A 13,645-nucleotide genomic window follows, 5' to 3' on the forward strand; every position below is an offset into this window, starting at 1 on the left:
CAGATTCAGTCCTGCAGCCCAAGTCAGCAGCCAGACTGAGTCCTCCTCAATACGGGATTCATCCGAGGAATCCTGCAGCGGTACGCCTACTACTGCCACTGCTGCTGTTGCTGCTGTTAGTCGGTCATCTTCCCAGAGGGGAAGTCGTAAGACCGCTAAGTCTTTCACAAAACAATTGACCGTCCAACAGTCGTTTGCCATGACCACCAAATACGATAGTAGTCACCCTATTGCAAAGCGTATAACTGCGGCTGTAACTGCAATGTTGGTGTTAGACGTGCGCCCGGTGTCCGCCATCAGTGGAGTGGGATTTAGAGGGTTGATGGAGGTATTGTGTCCCCGGGACCAAATCCCGTTGAGATTCCACTTCACTAGGCAGGCGATACCAAAAATGTACAGAGAAGTACGATCAAGTGTCCTCAGTGCTCTAAAAAATGTGGTTGTACCCACTGTCCACTTAACCACGGACATGTGGACAAGTGGTTCTGGGCAAACGAAGGACTGTGACAGCCCACTGGGTAGATGCATCCCCTTCCGCAGCAACAGCAACAGCTGCATCAGTAGCAGCATCTACAAAATGGCTGCTCGTGCAAAGGCAGTGTCACGGGCACTAGGAGTCTTTACCCAGGGATCACCAGGTGATAGGCTTACCAGAGCAGTATAGGTGGTAATATGGTACTCTGGTAGCAGGGTGATCACGGAACAGGAAATAGCAGGTGATGAGATGCTCAGGAAAGTCTATGACTAGCAGCACTGGCAATATGGAGGTAGTAATACACGAGGAACTGTATGGACAAAGGACACGTGAAGGTAGTCAGTGGTCTGCGGTAGCAAGTTGTACCACTGCTATAGTGAGGAGGAATGTCCAACAGAAACGAGGGGGTGATGAGAGTCAGCGGTCTGCAGATAGCAAGTTGTACCGCTGTCTGAGTGAAGGAGTGGAATCCAAGTGGAGGTATCCGGGTAGTCAGTGGTCTGCGATAGCAAGTTGTACCACTGCTATGTGAGAGGATACTGGAACAGGTGAAACTGTAAACAGGAGTCAGTGGTCTGCCACTAGCAAGTTGTACCACTGAATATATATGTGAGGAGGTGCACGGGGAGAGACTGCAACACAATATATACACGGGCACCTTGACTTTGATCCACAGTAATATGCACAATATAAATGTATAAATGACTGAACAACACTGCCAATATAGAAAGTCTCTTGAAGTAATCCAGCATGAGATAACACAGTCAATGATGGCAATAGAGTCAGCTGATAGTACAGTCCAGAGGAGAACCAACACAGTCAATGATGGCAATAGACTCAAGGAAACACGGGAGAGTTGACAAGGGCTGAAGACTGAAGCGCACAGAGGCAGCGGATAGGAATCAGCTAAACAGTCACGATGAAACACAGACAGGTTGCAGGTTGAAGACTGTAGTGCACGGAGGCAGCGGATAGGAATCAGCTAGCAGTCACGATGATGAAACACAGACGAGTTGCAGGTTGAAGACTGTAGTGCACGGAGGCAGCGGATAGGAATCAGCCAAACAGTCACGATGATGAAACACAGACGAGTTGCAGGTTGAAGCCTGTAGTGCACGGAGGCAGCGGATAGGAATCAGCTGGCAGTCACAATCATGAACAGGTGAGTGGATGTGAATGGAAGACTGTAGTGCACGGAGGCAGCGGATAGGCATCAGCTAACAGTCCCAATGATACATGGTAGAGTTGAAGTGATTAGAAGACTGTGTGCACGGAGGCAGCGGATAGGAATCAGCTCACAGTCACGATGATACAGTAGATGGTAGAAGTGGTATGGGAACCACAGTAGTAGAAGTGGTTTGGAAACCACAGAGGTAGAAGTGGTTTGGAAACCACAGGAATCAGCTGGGCTGAATAAACGAGGAAACACAGGAACACCTTCAGAGACTCATGGGGAATGAGACTCCAAGATCAGGCAACGTGGTGTTGACCACAGGTGCTTAATATAGGGAGGTTGCCTGATCTGCCAATTAAGTTAAAGGAACATACACTGGAGGTAAGGAAAGGGCTGCGCATGCGCAGTCCCTCAGGATGGAGGACGACCACGGTTCCTAAATGTCCGGGAAGAAGCACTCACAGTCCGGTGAGTGACAGTACCCCCCCTTTTAAAGGTGGGCACAGAACGCCTGGAACCGGGCTTGTCCGGATTTTTGGAATAAAACTTCTTCAGAAGGGCAGGAGCATTAAGATCTTCAGCTTTGATCCATGAACGCTCTTCAGGACCAAAGCCCTTCCAATGAACGAGGAAACGGAGGACTCCTCGCGAAATTTTTGCATCCAATACCTCAGTAATCTCGAAATCCTCCTCCTGATGAACTTGAACTGGCTGCGGTGCTGAGGGAGGAGTCGAGAAACGGTTGATGATGAGAGGTTTGAGCAAGGACACATGGAAGGCATTGGAGATCCGAAGATTCTTAGGAAGAAGAAGTTTAACACATACTGGATTGATAACTTGAATGATCCTATATGGACCAATAAAACGAGGGGCGAATTTCATAGATGGAACCTTCAAACGAATATTTTTGGTAGATAACCAGACACGATCTCCAATTTTTAGTGGTGGAATAGCCCGCCTCTTCTTATCTGCGAAAGACTTATATTTGTTAGATGTCTTCTTTAAACAGGTTTTGACCTGAGACCAGATATTTTTGAAGGTCTGACAAGCAGTCTCCACAGCAGGAACTTGGGTGGGCGGGAGGGCAGGAAATTCCGGAAAAGACGGATGGTGACCGTAGACCACAAAGAATGGAGTTTTGGATGATGACTCATGGTACATGTTGTTATGGGCGAATTCAGCCCAAGGGAGCAATTCTACCCAGTTGTCTTGGTTGGCTGAAGAGAACATCCTAATAAAGGTCTCAAGATCTTGATTGACTCGTTCCGTTTGTCCGTTAGATTGCGGATGGTAAGAAGATGAGAGTGCTAATCGTATGCCCAAGGTTTTACAAAGGGCCCGCCAGAATCTGGAAACGAATTGTACTCCTCTATCCGACACAATCTCAGACGGACATCCATGGATGCGGAAGATTTCTTTAATGAAATGTTCAGCCAGAGTAGACGAGGAAGGTAAACCGGACAGAGGGACGAAATGGGCCATCTTCGAAAATCTGTCTACCACTACCCAAATAGTATTGTGATTCTTACTTGGTGGCAAATCAGTAACGAAATCCATACTAATATGGGTCCAAGGCTTGGACGGAATGGGTAGTGGTCGCAGCAACCCTGCTGGAGTTCTGCGGGAGGATTTGAACTGAGAACATAAATCACAGGAAGCAACAAACTCTTTGACGTCTCTCCTCATTGAAGGCCACCAGTAACTACGAGAGAGAATCTCAAAGGTCTTGTGTTCACCGGCGTGTCCAGAAAAACGAGAGGCATGGAACCACGAAAGGATTTTCCTCCTCAGAGTAGGAGGCACAAGGGTCTTCCCAAATGGTAGCATTTTGGTGGATGAAGCAGCCAGAGAAATACATTTGGGGTCTAGAATAGCATGGTTGGGAACCTCTTCTACATCAGAGGACGTCACAAAAGCTCGAGATAGAGCGTCAGCTTTCTTGTTCTTAGCGGCTGGTTTGAAGGTTATAATTAATTCAAAACGGGAAAAGAAAAGAGACCATCTTGCTTGACGAGGGTTCAAGCATTGAGCAGATTGCAAATATGACAAGTTCTTATGATCCGTGAAGATCGTCACCGGATGGCGAGCTCCTTCCAACAAGTATCTCCATTCCTCTAATGCAGCTTTGATGGCCAGCAACTCCTTGTCCCCGATAGTATAATTTTTCTCTGCGGGCAGAAGACCCCGAGAGTAGAAGGCACAAGGATGTAATTTTTGTTGCTCCGAGCGTTGGGAGAGAATAGCTCCTAAGCCCACATTAGAGGCATCTACTTCTAGGAAGAAGGGGAGTGTCACATCAGGCTGTCGCAGAATGGGAGCAGACGAGAAGGACTCTTTGAGGATTTGAAAGGCTTGGAGAGCCTCAGATGACCATTGCTTAGTATTAGCCCCTTTCCGAGTTAGGGCCACAATGGGAGATGCAATGGATGAAAAGTCTTGAATGAAGCGTCTATAGTAATTGGCAAAACCTAAAAAACGCTGGATGGCACGAAGAGTAGTTGGCTGAGGCCAATGTAGTACAGCATTTACTTTGTCTGGATCCATCTTCAGGCCAACTCCGGAAACTATATACCCCAAGAATGGAATCTGGGGTAACTCGAATGAACATTTCTCCAATTTACAGAACAACGAGTTTTTCCGTAGTCTGGAGAGGACCTCTGCCACATGTTGGTGATGAGAAGGCAGGTCCTGTGAGAAGATCAATATGTCGTCCAGGTAGACAACGACACACACATATAATAAGTCCCGAAAGATCTCATTGATGAAACCCTGGAAAACCGCGGGGGCATTACACAGCCCGAAGGGCATTACTAAATATTCGTAATGCCCATCTCTGGTGTTAAACGCGGTCTTCCATTCGTCACCGGAACGGATTCTAATTAAATTGTAGGCACCACGAAGATCCAACTTAGTAAATATCCGAGCTCCCTTGATGCGATCAAATAGCTCAGTGATCAGCGGAATGGGATACCGATTCTTGATAGTAATGGCGTTGAGTCCACGAAAATCTATACAAGGGCGTAATGATCCATCCTTCTTTTTGACGAAGAAGAACCCAGCTCCAGCGGGAGAGGTGGAAGGTCGAATGAACCCACGCTGGAGATTCTCCTGTATGTACTCAGATGTGGCTTGAGTTTCAGGTAACGAGAGAGGATAGACCCGACCCCTGGGAGGAGTCTTGCCAGGTAGAAGGTCGATCGGACAATCCCAAGAACGATGAGGAGGAAGACGTTCAGACTGAGCTTTATCAAACACATCGGCATATGAAGCATACTGAGGAGGGAGTCCCGGGGAGGAAGATGAGATGGAAGATTGCTGTACTTTAAGAGGAATAACTTGAGAGAGGCAACGATGGTGACATTCAGACCCCCAAGACGTAACTTGAGGGGTGCGCCAGTCAATCTGGGGAGAGTGACACTGAAGCCATGGAAGGCCTAAGACAATCGGACTTGTCGTAACTGGAAGAATTAAAAACGAAATTTCTTCATGGTGTAGTACACCAATCTGAAGGGTTACTGGAGACGTACTCTGGGTGATGAGACCATTGATGAGGCGTGATCCATCTATAGCCGTCACAGTAATGGGTGTTTTTAAAGTGATCACTGGTAGGGACCATTGATTCACTAGTGATTTAGAAATGAAATTTCCTGCTGCTCCGGAATCAATCAATGCCTGTGACTCAAAGGATTTGGTAGCAAAGGAAATCGTAACATCGAAAGCGCAGACTTTAGATTTCATAGACAATGGAGAGGACTCCAGGGACCCTAACTTCACCTCTCCAGAACTAGTTAGGGCCTGGCATTTCCCGATCTCTTAGGGCAAGAGCTGAGCATATGCGTGGAATCGGCACAATAGATACAGAGTCTATTCTTTACTCTTCGTTTCCTCTCCTCTGAAGATAATTTGGAACGTCCTATCTCCATGGGAATCGCAGAGGATGGAGCTGGACGAAATTGAGGGTTAGAACGAAGAGGTGCTTTGACAGCCGTTGTTTTCTCAGACTCTCTTTCACGAAATCTCATATCTACACGATGGCAAAGAGAGATCAAATCTTCTAGTGACGAAGGAAGTTCTTGGGTAGTCAGTGCATCCTTAATTTTATCGGAGAGCCCCTGCCAGAAGGCGGCAACTAATGCTTCAGAGTTCCACTGAAGTTCAGAGGCTAAGATCCTAAATTGAATGACATACTGTCCTACTGTATGGGAGCCTTGTCGCAAACGAAGAATGCTGGAAGCAGCGGAAGTCACACGACCTGGTTCATCGAACACACTTCGGAACGTGGAAATGAATTTGGCACTATCTTGTAGAATTGGATCGTTTCTCTCCCACAGAGGGGAGGCCCAAGCCAGGGCTTGTCCAGAAAACAATGAGATAAGATAGGCCACTCTGGAACGATGGGTAGAAAAATTTTGAGGTTGGAGTTCAAAATGGACTGAACATTGGTTAAGGAAACCTCTACAAGTTTTGGGGTCCCCGTCATATTTTGACGGAGTAGGCAGGTGAAGCGTAGGAGCTGTAGACACCTGGGATGGCACTGGGGAAACGGAGGCAAGCACAGGAGCTTCAATATTAGCTGTAACAGTCTGTCCAGATGTTCCTTGGGAGGTTAACGATTGGTAACATTGAAGTAACAGCTGTTGGCGAGCATCCTGTTGCTCCACACGGCTGACCAGATGCTGCAGCATCTCCTTAGCGGTAGGTTCCGTATCTGGGTCTGTCATGGCCTGATCTTACTGTCACGGGCACTAGGAGTCTTTACCCAGGGATCACCAGGTGATAGGCTTACCAGAGCAGTATAGGTGGTAATATGGTACTCTGGTAGCAGGGTGATCACGGAACAGGAAATAGCAGGTGATGAGATGCTCAGGAAAGTCTGTGACTAGCAGCACTGGCAATATGGAGGTAGTAATACACGAGGAACTGTATGGACAAAGGACACGTGAAGGTAGTCAGTGGTCTGCGGTAGCAAGTTGTACCACTGCTATAGTGAGGAGGAATGTCCAACAGAAACGAGGGGGTGATGAGAGTCAGCGGTCTGCAGATAGCAAGTTGTACCGCTGTCTGAGTGAAGGAGTGGAATCCAAGTGGAGGTATCCGGGTAGTCAGTGGTCTGCGATAGCAAGTTGTACCACTGCTATGTGAGAGGATACTGGAACAGGTGAAACTGTAAACAGGAGTCAGTGGTCTGCCACTAGCAAGTTGTACCACTGAATATATATGTGAGGAGGTGCACGGGGAGAGACTGCAACACAATATATACACGGGCACCTTGACTTTGATCCACAGTAATATGCACAATATAAATGTATAAATGACTGAACAACACTGCCAATATAGAAAGTCTCTTGAAGTAATCCAGCATGAGATAACACAGTCAATGATGGCAATAGAGTCAGCTGATAGTACAGTCCAGAGGAGAACCAACACAGTCAATGATGGCAATAGACTCAAGGAAACACGGGAGAGTTGACAAGGGCTGAAGACTGAAGCGCACAGAGGCAGCGGATAGGAATCAGCTAAACAGTCACGATGAAACACAGACAGGTTGCAGGTTGAAGACTGTAGTGCACGGAGGCAGCGGATAGGAATCAGCTAGCAGTCACGATGATGAAACACAGACGAGTTGCAGGTTGAAGACTGTAGTGCACGGAGGCAGCGGATAGGAATCAGCCAAACAGTCACGATGATGAAACACAGACGAGTTGCAGGTTGAAGCCTGTAGTGCACGGAGGCAGCGGATAGGAATCAGCTGGCAGTCACAATCATGAACAGGTGAGTGGATGTGAATGGAAGACTGTAGTGCACGGAGGCAGCGGATAGGCATCAGCTAACAGTCCCAATGATACATGGTAGAGTTGAAGTGATTAGAAGACTGTGTGCACGGAGGCAGCGGATAGGAATCAGCTCACAGTCACGATGATACAGTAGATGGTAGAAGTGGTATGGGAACCACAGTAGTAGAAGTGGTTTGGAAACCACAGAGGTAGAAGTGGTTTGGAAACCACAGGAATCAGCTGGGCTGAATAAACGAGGAAACACAGGAACACCTTCAGAGACTCATGGGGAATGAGACTCCAAGATCAGGCAACGTGGTGTTGACCACAGGTGCTTAATATAGGGAGGTTGCCTGATCTGCCAATTAAGTTAAAGGAACATACACTGGAGGTAAGGAAAGGGCTGCGCATGCGCAGTCCCTCAGGATGGAGGACGACCACGGTTCCTAAATGTCCGGGAAGAAGCACTCACAGTCCGGTGAGTGACAGGCAGGCAACATTGTGTATTACAGGCTTTAATAAGAGGCACAACGCTGACAACATATTAGAGAAACTGAGGGAAATTATCTCCCAGTGGCTTACCCCACTTAGACTCTCATGGGGATTTGTGGTGTCAGACAATGCCAGTAACATTGTGCGGGCATTAAATATGGGCAATTTCCAGCACGTCCCATGTTTTGCCCACACCATTAATTTGGTGGTGCAGCATTACCTCAAGAGTGATAGGGGTGTGCAGGAGATGCTTGTGGTGGCGCGCAAAATTGCTGGACACTTTCGGCATTCAGCCAGTGCCTACCGCAGACTAGAGGCACATCAAAAAAGCATGAACCTGTCCTGCCATCACCTCAAACAAGAGGTTGTGACACGCTGGAACTCCACCCTCTATATGCTGCAGAGGATGGAGGAGCAGCAAAAGGCCATTCAGGCCTACACAGCCACCTACGACATAGGCAAAGGAGTGGGGATGCGCCTCAGTCAAGCGCAGTGGAGACTGATTTCCGTGTTGTGCAAGGTTCTGCAGCCATTTGAACTTGCCACACGAGAAGTCAGTTCTGACACTGCCAGCTTGAGTCAGGTCATTCCCCTGATCAGGCTGTTGCAGAAGCAGCTGGAGAAAGTGAGGGAGGAGCTGGTAAGCCATTGCGATTACACCAAGCATGTAGCTCTTGTGGATGTAGCCCTTCGTACGCTTTGCCAGGATCCGAGGGTGGTCACTCTTTTAAAGTCAGAGGAATACATTCTGGCCACCGTGCTCGATCCTCGGTTTAAAGCGTATGTTGTGTCTCTGTTTCCGGCGGACACAAGTCTACAGCGGTGCAAAGACCTGCTGGTCAGGAGATTGTCCTCTGAAGAGGACCGTGACATGCCAACAGCTCCACCCTCATTTTCTTCCACATCTATGGCTGCGAGGAAAAAGCTCAGTTTTCCCAAAAGAGGCGCTGGCGGGGATGCTGATAACATCTGGTCCGGACTGAAGGACCTGCCAACCATTGCAGACATGTCTACTCTCGCTGCATTGGATGCTGTCACAATAGAAAAAATTGTGGATGATTACTTTGCTGACACCATCCAAGTAGACATGTCAGACAGTCCATATTGTTACTGGCAGGAAAAAAAGGCAGTTTGGAAGCCCCTGTACAAACTGGCTCTATTTTACCTGAGTTGTCCCCCCTCCAGTGTGTACTCGGAAAGAGTTTTTAGTGCAGCGGGGAACCTGGTCAGTGAGCGGCGAAGGAGGTTGCTTCCTCATAACGTTGAAAAAATGATGTTTATAAAAATGAATAATCAATTCCTCAATGAAGTACAGCACTGCCCTCCAGATAGTACAGAGGGACCTGTGGTTGTGGAGTCCAGCGGGGACGAATTGATAATGTGTGATGAGGAGGAAGTACACACTGTAGGGGGAGAGGAATCAGAGGTTGAGGATGAGGACGACATCTTGCCTCAGTAGAGCCTGTTTAGTCTGTACAGGGAGAGATGAATAGCTTTTTTGGTGTGGGGGCCCAAACAAACCAATCATTTCAGCCAAAGTTGTTTGGTAGGCCCTGTCGCTGAAATGATTGGTTTGTTAAAGTGTGCATGTCCTATTTCAACAACATAAGGGTGGGTGTGAGGGCCCAAGGACAATTCCATCTTGGAACTTTTTTTTTTGCATTATATGACCAATCAACAGTCGTTTGCCATGTTCAAAAAGTAAAACCAAATTTAAACAAATTCAAGAAATTAAACCAAAAGTAAAATGCCCTGTCATAATTTAAAACAAGAGGTATTGACGTGCTCTAAAACTACTGTATTGTTGTTTATATTTTATAAACACTACACTTGAAAGCTTGAGTCTTTCAATAAAAAAGTAACTGTCCATTACACGAATATTTGCAACAGGGACAATTTTAGGGTTAAGAAAGTCAACTAATAACACTTCGACGCTGTCTGTCTTTATAAACACTACACTTGGAAGTTGGAGGAGGTATTGTGGCCCCGGCACCAAATTTACTACCGGGGCCACTCCACTGTGCAGTCCATATTTAGGTGTATCAGATATTAAACAACGGTGACAGTTGATGCCCAATTTTTTAATTATATTGTTGGCGCTGTAAAAAATTGTGTTCCGGGCACACTACGCAGTCCATACCCTTTTTTGGTGAAATTCTGACCCGTGGAGGGTTTTTTAATTATATTGTGGCCTCGGTACCAAATTGTGTACCGGGGCCACCACACTACGCAGTCAAGATAGATAGATGCGTATCATAGATAAAGTACATTCAGTGGTGTGGGGCAAATTGAAAAATATTCAAAATGCACTGATATTATCAAAAACAAGAGGTTTTCACACGCTGAAACTCCAACATGTATATGATGGAGAGGATGGAGGAGCAGCTGTATGTGCAGTGTAATGCAGACCTGTTGAAGGTTTTTTTATATATTTTATTGTGGTGCTCAGTGCCCACTACTCTACGCAGTCCAGATACTATTTTTGGGTGTAATTCTGACCTGTTGAAGGTTTTCTATATATTATATTGTGGTGGCCAGTGGCCAGTCCTCTATGCAGTCCAGATACTATTTTTGGGTTTAATTCAGACCTATTGAAGGTTTTCTATATATTTTTTATTGTGGTGCCCAGTGGCCAGTCCACTATGCAGTCCAGATACTTGTTTGGTGGAATTCAGACCAGTTGATGGTTTTATTATTATATTGTGGGGACCACTCTATACCACACTACCACTCTATACCACTCTATTTAATACTTTAATTCTATTACTAATTCCCATAAAGAGGAACTGCCGCTTCTATTTAATACTTTAATTCTATTAGTAGTTACCATATAGAGGAACAAAATAAACAAATTTTACCAAAAGTATAATATGACTTACAAACACTACACTTGAAAGATGGTGCCTTTAAATGAAAAAGTCAGTCTTCATTGCACGACTATGTGCAACAGGGACAGTTTTTTGGTTTACTAAGTCAACCAATAACACTTCGACCCTGTCTGTCTTTAACATACTTGATGGGATCTCAATGACGAATGGTCTGTACCATGTTTGGAGGAGGTATTGTGGCCCCGGTACCAAATTGGGTACCGGGGCCAATCCACTATGCAGTCCAGATAGAGGTGTATCAGATATTAAACAACGTTGACTGTTGCTGCAAAAATTTTAAATAATATTGTGGGGAACACTACACTACGCAGTCCATAAACTTTTTGGGTGGAATTCAGACCTGTGTAGGGTTTTTTAATAATATTGTGGTGACCCACTCCTCTACGCAGTCCAGGTACATTATTGGTGCGAATCATACAAGTTCAGGGTTTTTAATTTATATTGTGGTGACCCACTCCTCTACGCAGTCCAGGTACATTATTGGTGCGAATCATACAAGTTGATGGTTTTCTTATTATATATATTGTGGTGACCCACTCCTCTACGCAGTCCAGGTACATTATTGGTGCGAATCATACAAGTTCAGGGTTTTTAATTTATATTGTGGTGACCCACTCCTCTGCGCAGTCCAGGTACATTATTGGTGCAAATCATACAAGTTGATGGTTTTCTTATTATATATATTGTGGTGACCCACTCCTCTACGCAGTCCAGGTACATTATTGGTGCGAATCATACAAGTTGATGGTTTTCTTATTATATATATTGTGGTGACCCACTCCTCTACGCAGTCCAGGTACATTATTGGTGCGAATCATACAAGTTGATGGTTTTCTTATTATATATATTGTGGTGACCCACTCCTCTACGCAGTCCAGGTACATTATTGGTGCGAATCATACAAGTTGATGGTTTTCTTATTATATATATTGTGGTGACCCACTCCTCTACGCAGTCCAGGTACATTATTGGTGCGAATCATACAAGTTCAGGGTTTTTAATTTATATTGTGGTGACCCACTCCTCTACGCAGTCCAGGTACATTATTGGAGTGAATCATACAAGTTCAGGGTTTTTAATTTATATTGTGGTGACCCACTCCTCTACGCAGTCCAGGTACATTATTGGTGCAAATCATACAAGTTGATGGTTTTCTTATTATATATATTGTGGTGACCCACTCCTCTACGCAGTCCAGGTACATTATTGGTGCGAATCATACAAGTTCAGGGTTTTTAATTTATATTGTGGAGACCCACTCCTCTACGCAGTCCAGGTACATTATTGGAGCGAATCATACAAGTTCAGGGTTTTTAATTTATATTGTGGTGACCCACTCCTCTACGCAGTCCAGGTACATTATTGGTGCGAATCATACAAGTTCAGGGTTTTTAATTTATATTGTGGTGACCCACTCCTCTACGCGGTCCAGGTACATTATTGGAGCGAATCATACAAGTTCAGGGTTTTTAATTTATATTGTGGTGACCCACTCCTCTACGCAGTCCAGGTACATTATTGGTGCGAATCATACAAGTTCAGGGTTTTTAATTTATATTGTGGTGACCCACTCCTCTACGCAGTCCAGGTACATTATTGGTGCGAATCATACAAGTTGATGGTTTTCTTATTATATATATTGTGGTGACCCACTCCTCTACGCAGTCCAGGTACATTATTGGTGCGAATCATACAAGTTCAGGGTTTTTAATTTATATTGTGGTGACCCACTCCTCTACGCAGTCCAGGTACATTATTGGTGCGAATCATACAAGTTCAGGGTTTTTAATTTATATTGTGGTGACCCACTCCTCTACGCAGTCCAGGTACATTATTGGTGCGAATCATACAAGTTGATGGTTTTCTTATTATATATATTGTGGTGACCCACTCCTCTACGCAGTCCAGGTAAATTATTGGTGCGAATCATACAAGTTGATGGTTTTCTTATTATATATATTGTGGTGACCCACTCCTCTACGCAGTCCAGGTACATTATTGGTGCGAATCATACAAGTTCAGGGTTTTTAATTTATATTGTGGTGACCCACTCTTCTACGCAGTCCAAGTACATTATTGGTGCAAATCATACAAGTTGATGGTTTTCTTATTATATATATTGTGGTGACCCACTCCTCTATGCAGTCCAGGTACATTATTGGTGCGAATCATACAAGTTCAGGGTTTTTAATTTATATTGTGGTGACCCACTCCTCTACGCAGTCCAGGTACATTATTGGTGCGAATCATACAAGTTCAGGGTTTTTAATTTATATTGTGGTGACCCACTCCTCTACGCAGTCCAGGTACATTATTGGTGCGAATCATACAAGTTGATGGTTTTCTTATTATATATATTGTGGTGACCCACTCCTCTACGCAGTCCAGGTAAATTATTGGTGCGAATCATACAAGTTGATGGTTTTCTTATTATATATATTGTGGTGACCCACTCCTCTACGCAGTCCAGGTACATTATTGGTGCGAATCATACAAGTTCAGGGTTTTTAATTTATATTGTGGTGACCCACTCTTCTACGCAGTCCAAGTACATTATTGGTGCAAATCATACAAGTTGATGGTTTTCTTATTATATATATTGTGGTGACCCACTCCTCTATGCAGTCCAGGTACATTATTGGTGCGAATCATACAAGTTCAGGGTTTTTAATTTATATTGTGGTGACCCACTCCTCTACGCAGTCCAGGTACATTATTGGTGCGAATCATACAAGTTCAGGGTTTTTAATTTATATTGTGGTGACCCACTCCTCTACGCAGTCCAGGTACATTATTGGTGCGAATCATACAAGTTCAGGGTTTTTAATTTATATTGTGGTGA

This window comes from Mixophyes fleayi, chromosome 4 (assembly GCF_038048845.1).
Source record: "Mixophyes fleayi isolate aMixFle1 chromosome 4, aMixFle1.hap1, whole genome shotgun sequence".
In the NCBI taxonomy this organism is placed as follows: Eukaryota; Metazoa; Chordata; class Amphibia; order Anura; family Limnodynastidae; genus Mixophyes; species Mixophyes fleayi.